The sequence below is a fragment of the Peromyscus californicus genome, unplaced genomic scaffold (assembly GCF_007827085.1).
Source record: "Peromyscus californicus insignis strain IS unplaced genomic scaffold, ASM782708v3 Scaffold_2__1_contigs__length_46816999, whole genome shotgun sequence".
Taxonomy (NCBI): Eukaryota; Metazoa; Chordata; class Mammalia; order Rodentia; family Cricetidae; genus Peromyscus; species Peromyscus californicus.
Window position 1 is genome coordinate 2,535,994 of NW_026294540.1, and position 15,797 is coordinate 2,551,790.

At 51.7% G+C, this 15,797-nt stretch overlaps 1 protein-coding gene and 1 long non-coding RNA gene across 5 annotated transcripts in view; one reads left to right on the forward strand and one right to left on the reverse strand.

The window, feature by feature from the left end:
- Positions 1-15,797, reverse strand: part of Sez6l (seizure related 6 homolog like) — a 168,027-nt gene that overhangs the window by 64,400 nt on the left and 87,830 nt on the right. The gene's annotated exons all lie outside the window — the stretch shown is intronic.
- Positions 3,366-14,224, forward strand: LOC128120771 (uncharacterized). 2 transcript variants are annotated; one of them, XR_008221949.1, is made up of 4 exons: positions 3,366-6,093; positions 6,479-6,545; positions 9,963-12,907; positions 13,830-14,224. It is a non-coding gene; the product is annotated as an uncharacterized LOC128120771 (long non-coding RNA). The 2 variants fall into 2 exon arrangements; XR_008221948.1 differs by having other exon boundaries at positions 11,054-12,907; positions 13,830-14,216.

The window sequence follows — 15,797 nt, forward strand, 5'->3', positions numbered from 1 at the left end:
TTTCAAGCTGTTTTGAAATGTGTTCTAGGTTGTTGCAGGTTGCAGAGCCCCAACCGTGCCCCCGAACACCATCATAGAGACCCCCCCACCCACATTTCTCTCTATCCTCATCTCTACAGCTCACCTTTCTACTGCCATCTTGTAGGAGACTCGTGACACCAGCGTCACGGATGAGCAAGACCATGTGGAATCTGCCTTCCGTGCTGGGCTAATTTTACTTCACGCTGCACACTCTAGTCCCGCTCAGGCTCCTTCACGTGTCAGAGCTCCTCTTTTAAGGTGGCATAGCACTCCACTGTGAACTCAGAGCATAATGGCTTCAACCTTCTGCCTGTCAGCGGCCATCTTCACTACCCCGGTATCTCACTGACCATGTAATGTCTGTCTATAGTAGGCACCAGCCTACAGGTACCTCACAGACACATTGCTTGCATTTCCTTTAAGTACTGCCCGGGACGAGGGGTCCCAGACATGATGATAGATCTATTTTCATGTTTTGAGGAATCTCCAAACCCTCTCCATAATGGCCATGCTTTTCTGTGTTCCCACAGCAGGGTGTGAGTGCTCCCTCTCCATAAAGGCCACACTGATCTGTGTTCCCACAGCAGGGTGTGAGTGCTCCCTCTCCATAAAGGCCACACTGATCTGTGTTCCCACAGCAGGGTGTGAGTGCTCCCTCTCCATAAAGGCCACGTTTACCTGTGTTCCCACAGCAGGGTGTGAGTGCTCCCTCCTCACACTCAACGCCAGCATTTCTTGTTGTTATTAACCCATCTGTTTTGACAGCCCCTATTCTAACTGGGTGGGTGACACCCTGGTGGACGTCCCTGTGCATCAGGGAGGGTCAGACAACTGCCTTTTTCTCTCTTGCCATGTGGTTCTCCTCCATTTCACCTCCTAGGTACAGGTGGCATGGTGGGTGGGGGGATGCTACAAGGTGCTCTGCCGAAACCTCCTTCCCCTCAATAGGAACAGAAGGGGACATTCATGTGAAGAAGGACTCCATGACTCCACCACCATCACATCCACCCTCTGGGACCTCAGGATGGCCAGGTACCATCTCCATAGCTAGAGCCCCACAGGAGGCGAGTCTGGCTGCTGTTCTCAACCTCTGTCCATCCAAGGACCTTCTGATCCACAAAGGCCTCCCTCTCCTATACTGAAGTGCTCTCCCCTGCACGCAAAGCAGATCTTGCTGGCTGACTCCAAACTTCGGGCCAACCTCAGGGCTGATGAGTGGTGCCTGTAGCCTGCCTTCCGTGCGGCCTGAGGACTCTGCTCAAATGCCAGCTGGCTGAGCACCACGCAAAGCCGAGTCCCACTGTACTCAGTCTAAATTGGATCCCGGGCTTCAGAAATGCAGCGAGTTAATAACTCGCTCTAATGGGCTTTTCCCCAGGCCCCAGGGACCACTGAGTTAAACGCATTCCTCTATTTCAGAGCACTTAGAAATCTCAGTTACACATGACAGATTCTTCCCTTATCATGTGCGCTCAGCACTCGGCCTGGGTGCTGTCAATCAACCCATCCATCCATCCATCCATCCATCCACCAGCCCTTCTGTGAAAGAGAGGCTACAAACTTTCTCCTCTGGCCGACCCTCAGCACTGTGTGATATCGCCCCTGCTCTTAGGAAGACACATGTGGGAAACCAAACATGACTGTCACACAGGAGTGCCTGTGCATGTGCGTGTGCGTGTGCGTGTGCGTGTGTGTGTGTGTGTGTGAGTTGTTAATGAGACACTCCCACTGCGGCTGCTCTCTCCGGGGACAAGCTGAGCATCTGCCTTGCTTTGTCCCTCTGTCTTTCTGTCAGTCAGGAAAACAGTTTAAATGGAAGAGGCACCAGTGCTCATCAGCCTGGGTCCTGCGAAGGCTGGGAGTTCCTCCAACGGTGATAACACTTCCCTGTAGATGACACCAGCAGGTATCTGCTGAATCCACCAGGGAGGGGAGCAGAGAGAGGATGAGCCATGGCAGGAGGGAGCAAGGCAAGCTGGGTAGGAGACACCATCATGTTTGGACTCCTGACACGCACCAGACACCCCCTGAGCACCAAGGGAGCAAGGAGGAGGATTCAGACGTAACCAGGGGCTAATGACGTTCCCTGGAGTCCATAAGTTCTAGAATATTCCGAATGTGTCAGAGGCAGGGCAGGGTGTGGGCATGGTATACACGACCGTGTCCCCATGCTGCATTCCAGCAAGTACTTCTGCAGCCTGGTCCTCAGGCTTCTCCCAGGCCAGTTCTAGCTCCCTCCCACCACACATGGGCATTCGTTACCTTTTTGATTATTGTACCAATGACACACAGGAAGCAACGGAAGGAAGGGACATTATTCCCCTCCTGGTTTAGAGTAAGGTCCTTCACTCAATGAAGGCATGGCGGTGGGAGTGTGTGACTGCCTGTCCACACCTCAGGGGACCAGGAAGCAGACAGAAGGGGATGCAGGCTCTCAGCTCAGGTCACCCCATTTCTGCTTTTTATTCAGCATGGGATACTGGGCCATGGGAGGGCACTGTTCACATTTCATGGTGACTCCTCTTCCCTCAGTTAACCCTCTCAGGAGGCTCCCTTGGAGAGGAGGTGTGCTTAAAGGGGTGCCTCATCAGCACCCCAGGGGTTTCTGATTTTTAAAAGTTTGTTAGCACAGTACTAATCGCACATAATGGGTTTCCTTATGTCATTGTGATTCATGTGTATAGTGCATTTTGAGCATATTCACCCTGTTAATATAATGATCTTGTCCTTTGGGGCTGCCCTGTGTCCTGACGTAGATACCTCTTCTTAAGGAAAAACGCCTCCCCTTTTTCTCTCTCTTTCCGATTTCCTCCCATGAAGTGTGCACCCTCAAATGCTCCCTCCCTTCCTGTCTCTTCCTATCTTTCTCTTTATCCCTTATTATAATAAACCATTTCCTCTCGGGTGTAGCGTCTGGGTTGTAAATGTCCACCTGCTGCCCCACCACCATGCCTGCATGGAGTGGGTCGCCCGCCAGCCCACTGCTGCATCTGCCCAGCATGCCAGCATGGTTCCCTGCGTGAGTGGGTACCCTGGCCTGGCCAGCTGGGGGTTTCCCACGCATGCATAATAAGTAACACACCCCATCACTCTCTCAATTCTGTTAACCCCCTTCCTGTTTCCAGCCAGCTCCCCCACTTCATGTCACTTTTTTTTGGTGGTGACCCAATGCATTTCATTAGGGTTACTTGCAGGAGCATGGGTAAAGCGAAGATAATTTGACAGGAGCATGGATGGCTTCTCAGTGTCTACACCACTGAGGAGAATGTGTCTTCTACTCCCTAGGCATTTTTTTTTCTCAAGCAGAGAATTAACAATCACAAACCGGTTTGCTCAGGGACGAAATGAGTGGATTCTCTTCCATTCTCCCTTTCTCTTTGGAGGAGAGCTGATTGCCAGCAAGGGGTGGGGGGTCATGGAAGAAGGGTGGGTAGCTGGGATTCACTGTAGGGACACAAGGAAAACCTGAGACTACCAGCCTTCCTTTTGTTTGTAGAGTTGGTGTGAGCTCCTTTGGACTGAGATGCACACAGGAAATGGACTGGCCAGGTGTGTCTGTGGGGGCCTGACTCAGGAGGGGAGATCTGTCAGAATGTGTGCCTATCCCATGGCTGGGGGCCTGGGAGGAACCAAGGGAGAGGCGGGAGCTATGAGCGCGGGCGCTCTTCCCGCTTCCTGATGGGCAAGCACTCTTTCCGGCCACACTCCCACCTCAGGGCTCCACCTATCACAGACAGACTCTGAGCTAGTTGGATTTTCTCTCCTCTAAACTCTTTCTTGTCAGCATCAGTGAGTCAAACGTAGCCAGTGCCCGGACAGGAAGACCCTGGAGCACTCTCCTTGGTCTGCCTATCTTCAGGGGAGACACGGGAAAATTCCCTCTGTGCAGAGATGACCCGCAAGGTTCATCTGAAATGACCACTGGAGGCGAGCTTTCCCGATGGCATGCTCACTGGCAGAGTGCAGGAGATGCCTGAGGTAAATCAGTGAGGTCCCGGGGTCACATCCACCCTGCTCACAGGTGGTCTTGGATGAAGCCAGCTTTTCATCTTTACACAGCTCGGAAGACCTTGGCTTTGCCGAAGGAGGCACAGACAGCAAGCCCGTGGTGGCACAGCTCATCACTGTCAGCAGCTGTGATGAGACCTGCCTTAGGCCTGGCTCTCATAATGCTTCCACCACAACCATGGTGCCTTTACGAGCCCACACCCCTTCAGCTCACTATCTTCAAATCCGTAGAAGAAATTCCACAGAAGGTTCTGGAGACCTGTCGCTGTGTCCTCACTGACATGTGGCGTCTCCGTGGCTTCAGCTGTCTTAGGTCCCACCCATCAATGTGTCTCTCCTCATCCTCTCTTAATCCAGTCAGCCCCTGACATAAGAGGTCGGCGCCTACTACAACTTTCTGATGACGTGTTCAGAGTTCCCAGTGTTCAGAGGAAGTTGCCCTTTGAACCTTTTGCTCTTTTCTGGCCGATCTCACTTGCTCACAGTGCAGCTAGCTCCCAGAGGGCCATACCGTCCTTAGAGCAGCCAGAGCTCCAGGTCAGGGGCATCAAGAACATTTGGATTTATAATGTCTGTGATGCATTTTCCCCATCTTAAATGGAGGGGTATTGGCATCCCATCCCTTGCATAGGCTTCTTCTCCTCTGGGATTTAGTCCCCTCCCTTAATTCTCAACACCACCAGCGGATGTCAGTCATAGCATTGGGGGCGGGGCTCTCCTCCATGCAGGCTTCTTTCCTGTTCTCCCCCCTCCCCCAGAGATAACCCTCTTAGGAACAGAGCTCATGTCTTCTTTACTTGTCCACGCTTCTCTAGAACCTATCCCGTGACCACGAACCTGACACCTAGGCACCCCGATAAACATTTCTTCACGGGCGTGCTTCCTGTGTAGACAGTAAGACTTGATGCCTTAGACAAGGCCCACTTCTGTCTAAATGACATCTCGTGGACAGTTTATGCTGCGGGCTGAGCATTCCTGAGTATCTGGAAACCCAAAATGCCCCGCATCGCACCACAGATGGAAAATTTCATACTGAGGAACTTGGTTTTGTGAATAGCGTTATTGAACATATTGTGTGTAAATAGCTTCAGGCTGTGTGTGTAAGGTGCCTTTGACATGGTACGGGGTTGCTGCTCAGTCTCAGCTCCACACCCAAGATAGCGCACCGTGCTTGTGTGTAAACAAACTGAAATAGGAACCACTTCCGGCCCCAGGGACGCAAATGTTGGTCAAGTCGGTTCCCAACAACCACGCTTCAGCTGACGGGCAGAGAGCAGGAGGCAGCCGAGTCGCACACAGCTCCTGGTTGTGTCAGCAGGGCAGATGGACACTCAGCTGGTGTGCTTCTTGCTTGACTGCCGTGGTTTGGGGCCCTGATGAGCGTGCTGTGCTCACAGGGGTAGGTGTGGATGGGGGATTTTGGTGCCAGCACATGCCACTCTAAACTCAGCAGAGTATATGTGCAAATTGACCCCCAGACTGGCCCCCCAAGCCTGTGCAGGGAGTCTGGAGGCTGCAGGGAACTCTGGCAGGTGCCGAGTGGGTAAGCGAACAGAGGGAAATGTCACAGCGACAGGAGTGACTATTTGACCATTGTCCTCTCTGCCCTGGCTTCTTCCCAACCCACGGGTGTCCTTTGTAACTCATGCTGGGTTCAGAAATCCTGGAACGTCCTTTGTGTCCATTTACATTCCATCAGCATGCTGGCTGGCCGCTGTGCCCTCCCTCCCTGTGAGTAAGCCCAGAGAGCTGTTGGCACCCTGCGATTGTGCCTGTGTCTTTAACCCTCATTAACAGGGCTGGCTCACTACAGTTGAACCTTCCTCTCCCTGCCTCTCTCTCCAGCTCCTGTCGTCCACCCCCTCCACTCATGCCTCACGGTGGACTTTGTGACTTCTTACAGTACGGCTTCAAGGAGAGGACACAGCGTGATTTATTTGAGTAAATGAACCTCTGAGTCGCTGAGGGAAAGAGGAAGCCAACGTGGAAATCCTGTCAACATCAGACTGTCTATATTCCCAAGAAGAGAAATCAGATCCATGAAGGAGGCCACGTGGTCCACAGGTGAGCGTCAAAGGCTCGAGTTCAGTTAGTGATTTGTCTCCTTCAGCCGTGAGCCTGGACTGGTAGGCAGAAACAAAGAGCCTCCAGCGTGCACATAAAGATGCATTTAGAGGTGCACTGAGCCAGGACGGCAGGAGAGCAGATTCCATCCCCCAAGGCCCCACTTGGTAAAATTAAGACGTTAATCTTTGCATTCTCATCCTTAAGCAAACACAGGGGTTGGGTCTGTATTCTGAGTTATGCAGATGATGGAGTTGTGAGGGGCCAGAAGCCAATTCACCTCCCTGCAGAGATGGGGATGCTGTCTTTGCTGATATAGGCAGCAGAGCAGTGGCTTTGTTTCCTGAGGGCGTGAGAAATGAAGCTATTGTAACTTTCATTTTAGAGATGAGGAAATGCAGGAGCAGAGAAGTCTGGTCAGTTGGCTCTGGAGCCTCAAAACTCTGGATGAGGTGAGGACCTGGGCTGTGTCTATCCGGCTGTGTCTGTCCCATGCTCTCCCCTGGCCTGTCTGTGAAACCTAGTGAGGCTGTTTCCAGGGAGAATACAACTTTGCAAGTCATCTCCAAGGTCCCCAGGAACCTCCCAGGGAGTCCTGGGGCAATGCGGGGCGGGTGGGGGGTGCACACTGGCCCCCTCAGTAGCAGAGGGCAAAGTGCTTTATCTGAGGACATGACTTTGGAAAGAGGCAAAGAATAACCCATGGAGCAGCAGAGTCAGGAGGCAGCTGCGGTGTGTGTGTGTGTGTGTGTGTGTGTGTGTGTGTGTGTGTGTATGTGTCCACACCCTCTTCTGACAGAAGGGGAATCTTCTTGGTAAGCCCATCGGAAAATCTGGGCCCAGGCCTTGCAGAATAGCATCATTTCAAGGAAAGTCTTCAGTGGGACAAAGGTTCAGTCGGCCCTTGACCGCTGCGTCCGTAGATGACACGTCCGAGCTGCAGACAGCTGCAGGTGGAAGGCATTTGAACATGCATGTGTGCTGAGGCTGTGCAAATGTCCTGACCGTGGCAGCAACAGCTGTGTGACAGATTAGGTTGTGTCAGCTGTGGTGAACTCTCTGAGGTGACCTCAGGCCCACGGGAGGTGGGTGTAGGTAGGCTCTCTGCAAACACCACATTGTCTTATGACAGGGACGAGGCGTCTTGGGATTCTGACTTGTGGCAGAGACGGGTAGAGAGGGCCCTGGAGCCACCTGAACATCCTTACCCCCCCCCCCTCACCCCAAATACAGAGGTGTCCTTCGCTTCCCCGACCCCTCTCCTAGACAAAACGCTTCAAGGTTTCCTGGTATTCACGTGGTAGAATCTAACTCTCTTCAATGACTAAAATAAAATGAATACTTGGCCCTTGACCTTGGTGATCTCTAAGCCCTCAGGTGTGCCCCACCTAAGAGTGTCCAGACTTTGTAGGGACTTGAGACCATAGCAGCGGTCTGTGCTCACATAGGGTTTAGTGGTGAGGCCTTGGGGTCGGGTTGCCTTGGCTTTTGGAGGGACTGGATCCTAAGGCCGACCCTGTTTGCACAGCCCATCCTCCATAGAACCCCTGAATGCCAAGGGCAACAAGTGTCCCTGGGGCAACACTCATCTGTGGGTTGCAGGGAGGGGAAAGAAGCCAGAGCTTGTCACCTGTCCCCTTGGTTCTTCCCTGCCCATCTCTGCCTTTTGCTGATGATCCCCTGAATTCTTTCAGCCAATTATTAAAACTTATGGTAGTCTTGGTAAATACCTGTTCTCCATCAGTCAACCAAAACAGGAGTATATGGATTGAAGCAGGGCACGGTGGGTCTCAGCACTGTTTCTCCAGGTTGCTCCTGACTGGAGTCACGTGGTGATGCTGGGGATGGTGGAGGTGGATGATGATCAGAGCTCATGAGCCAAGCCCTCTTGCCAGGGGTATACATGGGCGTTCATGGGTGGCTTCGTTTACTCTGATACTTGTGGTGATATATTGTGTATCAAATAAAGCTTGCCTGAGGATCAGAGGACAAAGCCAGCCACTAGATTAAACATAGAGGCCAGGCAGTGGTGGTACACACCTTTAATCCTAGCACTCTGGAAGGAGAGATCCATCTGGATCTCTGTGAGTTCAAAGCCACCCTGAACTATATGACATTGATTCAGTCTAGAAGGGAAACAGAGTCAGGCAGTGCTGGCACACACCATTAATCCCAGTACTTGGCAGTCACACACCTTTAATTCCAGTACTTGAGATCTCATGCCTTTGCTACCAGTATTTGTGAAGCACACACACCATTAATCCCAGAACTAGGAAGGAAGTGAAATGGCTGGGCGGAGAAAGTTATATAAGGTGTGAGGAGACAGGAGCTAGGCCTTTTCGACTGAGGATTCAGAGGCTTTCAGTCAGAGGATTTGTGGAGATAGGATCTCACCTTCCATTTGGCCTGAGGATTCAGCAGTGGTGAGAAGTTTCTCCAGTGGCATGATCCTTTGTCTCTCTGATCTTCCAGCACTAACCCCAATATCTGGCTCCAGGTATTTTATTATAAGACCATTTAGGATTCATGCAACAGATACTATTAGCCCATTTCATAGAGGAGAATACAGAGCCTCAGAAGTGTAGGTGCTTATCCAAAACAACATGGTGGGCAGACAACAGGATGGGGTTTAGCATAATTTGCCGAGAGCCAGTAGGACAAATCCCCATGTTCCTTCCAGACTGATGACCTTGGGCAGGTGATTTTAAGGGGAAATTTCTGCTTTGAGGTTATAGCCTCAAAATTTTATTATAATAAAAAAAATTCTGGGGCCTAGAAGGAGAAATGATTGGGTCTCATTTGGGGGTTCATTTAACAGATGTGGAAACTGAGGTTTAGAAAAATGAGCTGCCATCACCAAGCCCTGGAAGCTGGCTCAGGACCACCTGGGCTATATCTAACCCTGGGCCTGTGTCCTTAGCGTTCTGGGCTCCCTTTCCCACACAACTTTCCTGCGGCCATTCTGCTGTACCCCAGGCTTCTCTTCCTCTCCCTGCAGGATATCTCTGCTGGTTTGATGGTTCTGTTTCTCTGCATGAGACTTGTGACATTTGATTGGTGCTGTGGGCCAGGTAGCTCAACTCCTGGAGCCATGTGGAAAGGAGACTGACACATGGCCTTGGCAGACAGCATCAGCAGAGTGGTGACAGATGGGGCCACATGCTTATTAGCCTCACGAAGACCCCATGTTCTCAGTCGCTTTTGATCGTAGGCCACAGCAGGAATGGCACAGTGTGTCCATGCTGTGTAAGTAGCAAATGACAGAGGCTAGGAGCTTCTGGGATGGAGGCTGGCATTTCCAGAGGGACAACAGAAACACGATCATTTGCTCCAATGGCCAAAAACGTCAGGCTTGCAGTGAGCACTCTGGGCCAGCATGGGTGATTGACACTTTCTCCACCTGCACTCCAGGCACGGTGTTTCTTGAAACAGCTGAGAGCCGTAAGTGTGGAGTCTGAGGGGGTCTGGGAACCCTATGTTTCTTGGAAGAGTCCCCCCAGGGTGGTATTTGAAACACACTGCTGATGCTAATGCTCCAAATTCGATACTGGGGAAATGGGGCAGGAATCTTCCCTAGGCCAGTCACATCCCGTAGCCCAGTGAGAATCACACCACATCCCACAGTACCCAGGCTTTGTCCAAGTCCAGCCCTCTGCACTCCCTCCCAGTCATCACAGGACATTTTTCACACCTGTACTGTGCATGGTCTTGTCCAGCACTCTGAGTCCTGAGCCAAACCTAACAGAATTGGCATTGCTTGTCTCATCTGAGAAATGAATGAGTGGGGGGGTCCTGGGGGGGTCGAAGGGCCACCCCAGAGGCCCCCTGTCCCACAAGTAAGCTCATTGCCATCTATTCCTTCCTTTAAGCGTTCCTGCACTGACTTCTGTGGCTGGTGGCTTGCAGCCGGGGTGGTTTTCCGTGGTCATGGTGGCTGCTCTGTCCTACAGTGGGAGGGGCAGGTCCTTTCCCCAGTGGAAAGGGAACCAGCCCAAATGTGCTCTGTGACCAGGGGAGAGGTCTGGACTGTGTGCACCCTGCTCCTGGGCATGTAGATTCTAGGCTGACTTCATTAGCAGGCTGCATTTTATCCACACGAGGCCTTCTGCCAGATAAAGGCTGCAGAACCCCTGGGTACCAAAGGAAGCTTGGGCTGAAGTGGAGAAAAGAAAGGCTGGGCTCAGGGCACAGATAACTTTGTTGGTAAAGGGCTGAGAAATGAATGAACGAGGACTCAGTTTGATTCCGGAACCCACCTAAAAAGCTGGGCATGAGCTGGGCGGTGGTGGCATGCACCTTTAATCCCAGTACTCGGGAGGCAGAGCTAGGTGGATCTCTGTGGGTTCGAGGCCAGCCTGGTCTATAGAGTGAGATCCAGGACAGGCACCAAAACTACACAGAGAAGCCCTGTCTCGAAAAACCAACCAACCAACCAACCAACCAAACAAACAAACAAACAAACAAAAACTGGGCATGGTGATACATACTTGGGATCCCAGCACTGTTACTGCAGAGGCAGGAGAATCCCTGGGTTCACTGGCTAGCCAGTCTAGCCTGTTACCAAGCTCCAGGCCAGTGGTAGACCTTGCCTCAAAACAAACAAACAAACAAACAAAAGCAAAAACAAGGTACATGACACCTGAGGTTGACCTCTGGCCTCCACACCCATTTCACCATACATAGGTAGGAATGGGGAAGGGAGGGAGAGGAGAGAGAGAGAGGGAGAGAGAGAGAGAGAGAGAAACAGGGACCATCATTTAAGAAGCCCTGACCTTAGCTGACCTTGACTGACCTTGGCTGACCTACCCACTTTGCTGAGCCTGTTTTCTCCCAGGTAATGTAGGAGGCGAAGTGGGATGTGTTCGTGGGGTGGGGGATGGGACGTGCGGATGGTGGATTGGGATGCAGGGGGGTAGTTTGGCCACTCTGAATTCTTTCCACCACTTTAAACCGGTGTCAGGATCTAGTCCAGCCTGCTGCTGCAGAGGATGACCTCCTTCGGAAGGGAGAGAGTTGCTGAGGGGCCGCTCCAGTGCAAGACAAAGCCGTGGGAAGGTTTGGCCAGTCCGTTTTCCTGCCTCAGCAGCCAGATCCACTCCCAAGGCGGCGGAAAGCTTCGGAAGGAAATTGGATTGCAATTTAATTGATGGCCTGGAGGATGTGCTGCGGTCATTAAGCTGCCCTGGAAAGCCAGCCATTGTTCTGTACAGCACGACAGAGCTCTGCTTGGATGACACCACACGTGTATGGACGTGCATGTGTGCCCAGTCTCTTCCTCACTGGGCCCACTGTGAGCAGGAGTGTGCCTCCGCTGCCAGAGGGACCCCAGTGACCACCATCACATCACATGCTTTCTGGGAGGATCTTAAAGCCAGCAGCCCCCCAGCTCTGCCTCTGGTCTCTCATTCCTCTCCAGCCCCCAAACCTGCAGCCTGGGAACGCCCTCTCCTCGGACCTTGCCATAGTCACCTAAGTCCCTGCATGGTCTCTACCACCTGCGCAGTCTCCACCAGACTCCTGATTCTGTCAGCTCCTGGGAAGCTCCACTGTGAGCTTCCAGATGCTTCCTCTGGGTCTTGGAAAGCTCCCTGGTCAGAGTTCTGACAAGTCTCACAGCCAAAAGAAAATACCCCCAGCTCCGTTGAAATCTCTGATTCCCGAGCCATTTCCATAAAGATGTTCCTTCTGTTCTGTTCTCTTTATTCATGGCTCACTTTTTTTTTTTAACGTATTATAAAATAGCATTTCCCAAATTTCCAGTGTTATCCAGATCTGGCTGAAACCTTTAGCCTGGATTTCAAGTTTCTGAAGGGAAGGTCTTGCAGTCAGCAGTGGCTGGGTAAGAGAATGCAAGGCTCAGCTTCCTCATCTGTGAAATGGGTGTGTGTGGGACACTTCACGGAGTGGTTGAGAATTAAAAGGGCAGAGCCCTGTCCAGAGCAGGAGCATGGGGACCCCCAGGCAGCACTGACTGCAGTGACAGAGATTCCCACGTGACATGTTCTCTGCTCTCAGGACCTTTTTCTCACCGCCAGCCATGAGTTGGGTTGATCTAAAGTCAAATCACTTTGGAAGAGAGATTCTCTCTTCCTAGTGCATCTATAGAACCTCAAATTCATTCATTCACTCATCCATCCATCCATCCACCCACCCATCCACCCATCCACCCATCCACCCATCCATCCATCCATCCATCCATCCATCCATCCACCCACCCACCCACCCATCCATCCATCCATCCATCCATCCATCCATCCATCCATCCATCGCTTTCTTCTTTTGATTAGTTTCCAGTTCAGCTCCTGTATCTGACACTAAGCTTAGAAGAAGCCAGACAAGGGCCAAAACTCAGCCTTGGTGACCTTGGTACCTGCCCTGGGATGATAGGGATGGAAATGTCTGTGATTGCTGCAGGCTCTCTCTGTCTCTGTCTCTGTCATCTCTGAGTCTTGGTTTCTTTCTCTCTCTCTCCCTGCCCCTCAGTCTCTCTCCCTCCTCCCAACGCTCCTCTCTCTGTGTGTATGTGTCTTTATTTTAGGAGCTTCTTCCCTCCCTGACTGGGAGCCCCTTCCAGGCCTCAGACCAGGGGGAGGGAGCCTGTTTGCAGAGAAGGGAGAGGCCTTGTGAAGCCTAGAGTGGACCCCCTCCCCTCCATCCCTGGTCCCTGTAATCAGACGTTCTATCAGCTCCTGGGACAGAAAAGACACCCGGACCACATGCAGCCAACTCTATGCAGCCCAGCCCTCAAGAAGACAGAGTGACCTGGCTCAGCTACATGCAGGACTCAGAATTCCAAGCGCCCTGGGCACACTCGGTGAGCTGTTTCATTTCTTGGAGAAAAACAGTGAGCCAAGCTCTAGGCTAGCTCACTAAGGTGAGCCAGGCTCCAGGCTAGCCCACTAAGGTGAGCCAGGCTGCAGGCTAGCCCACTAAGGTGAGCCAGGTTCCAGGCTAGCCCACTAAGGTGAGCCAGGTTCCAGGCTAGCCCACTAAGGTGAACCAGGCTGCAGCCTGCTGGGAGGCTGCTCTCCCAGGTTCTCCGCTTGTGGGATCCGGGAAGAGAGGGAGGCAACGCCACGCTTCAAACAGCAAGTCTCTTTTTAGGGAAGATGCCATCGTCTCAATTAAAACGCAGACCAGAATATTTAATGGCACGGAAATTGATTTAGATGCTATTTAAATAATTTCCCCCTGGAGAAGATGGGAATTACTTGGCCTAATTTTCTGGAAGCATCCATTTCCTTACCGCTCACAACTTCCACTCACTGCTCCGTTCACCCGGGTGAGCTGCAGTGCGCATCAGCCTCCCGGGACTCCGCTCCCGCAGGAGGACAGAGCTTAAGATAGGACAACTGTGGTCAACAGGGGAGGACAGGGTGGTGCCTCAAGGAAGGCTCTGGGTGTCTCACCCTCACCAGGTACCCCCTCCCCCCGCCCCGCCCCATGTAGTTCCAGAAGGCCTAGTCACAGGGATGAGCTTGGGGGTGGGGCTGGTGAGGCATGGTCGTTCATGATGTCATCAAGAGTGGGCAGGGCAAGTGGAGGCAGTCTCTGCAGAGGGTATACATAGCATCTCAGGCCACCACACAGTAGCCCACAGCGTATTGGGGGTGTTTCTGAGCTGTAAAAGGATGCAAGGAGAGTTGGAAATGGATCTGTGACGTGCCCTTTGGGTCACAGTAATCTATGAAGAGTCTAGACTTTGCTTCCCATTACTTTCTATTTTCCTTTCACAGTGAAAAGTACGAGGGTTCAAGTGAACTCTGCAGATTACAGCTCATGGATGGAATCTGGCCCTCTGACTGTTTGTATAAATAAAACTTTATTGGGACATTGTGTGCTTTTCCTTTTAGATGCTGTCTATGGCTACCTTCCTGTTTCCTCAGCAGTATCAGGCAGCCTAAACTATTTACTTCTTGACCATTTAAAGGAACATCTTGCCAACCTCTGACATATGAAAATGGCTGTTTTATTTTATTTAGTTAAAAAATTTTAAAGGGAAAATACCGTCAATTTCACATGGCTGGACCTAATTTCCCACTTCTCAGAGAGATCAAATGACGGGCCCAGGGCTGTACAGCTGGAGAACAGAAGGATGAGGACACCAGCATAGAGACTTCGCTGAAGCCAATGTAAGGGCCCTGCTTGCTTTCCTTGTCTCTCCAGTCTGAGCTCTGTGGTCATGTGACTGCCTCCCCCCCACCCCCAACCACCAGATACTGACTTGTCCCTGAAGTCCTACATTGCCCGCCCTGGAAACACACCCCCAGAGCATGCTGGGACTGCAGAATGGGAAGGACCCTGACTGACTCTTTGCTCTGACTCAGTGCTGTGACTGGAACCCCTGCTGGGAGCTTCAGGTCTTAGCAAGGGGAGTTGGAGCATGGGGCAGAGGAAAGCATGATCAGACCAGCCAGGGTCCCTCCACCCTCTGCTTTCTGGCTACAACGTAAGCGGGTAAGAGGTGCAGCAAAAGCCTGGTCCAGATGGGAGATGCTGAAGCCACGAGACTCAAAGGGCCGTGAAAGTCTGAACAGGTTGGTTTGGAACCAAGGGTCTTAGGGTTCAGCCGGATGAGGTGTGGGGGTGAGTCTCAGAAGGGGACAGACAGTAGGACACTCAGGCTTCCCTGGTGGGGTGGACACTTTCCTGAGACAGCACTCACTGAGCAAGGCACAGCTGGGGGATGGTTGAGACTGTTTCAAACAGTCTCCGGGAAGGTTGAGTGGAGGCATGTACAGTGCTGAACACAGCCCATGTGGCTCCAGAGCAGGGTTAAGAAGGACACTAGCAAAAACATCAAGGCGGGGTGGAGACGATGCTGGCACTGGAGTCACAGTGACAATCTGCAGATTTGCCACTCACTTAGTCACCGTGGACACCTCATCTCAATATGGCATGCTCATGCACCTGCATCCACGCTTAATCCCTACACACTCTGTCTTCCATGGACAGCAGTCATTTCTCCCATAGCTACGTGGTCAACGCTCTCTTCCTCATTCAATTCTTAGATTTGTGAGAACAAGGGGCTGTGAGCTGTCTCTCTGTCCTGAATTGTGGTTCCTCACAGAACAAAAAATACTTAGGAAATGCTTGTGAGTCACTCACCAGGTATATGCCTGCAGTGGGTGCTCACTTTTGGGATCACGTGATTGATTCCTTCATCAGGTGTGTGACAACCCTGAACATGTCACATCAGGTAACAGGGAACGATTTTTCTCACCCCAGTCCCCTTGGGAAAATAATTTTGTACTTGCTGGAAACAGAGCCAGGAAAGTAGGTGTTTGCCTAGTCACACCCAAGTCATAGCACAGTATTTTTTTTCAATAGCACACAAATCACAAATTCTCACAATGTTTTTTCAGTTAAAAAAAAACAAAACTATTGCTAGGTCATGGTGTTGCCTGCCTTTAACCCCAGTACTTGAGAGGCAGAATCAGGCAGATCTCTAAGTTTGAGGCCAGCTTGGCCTACAGAGCAAGTTCTAGGACAGCCAGAGCTACACGGAGAAATCCTGTCTTCTAAAAACAAAAACAAAAAACAAACGAACAAAATAAGCTATGAGGCCCAGGAAACTAATGAGGGGCGAGTCAGCATTCTCGGGGCAGAAGAGGCAGCCCTGGAACAGGATATTTCAGACAAGGCAGCCCTGTGTGAAGGGCAGGGACCCAAAGATACGGTGGCCTTAAAAGCTCCTACGTCTC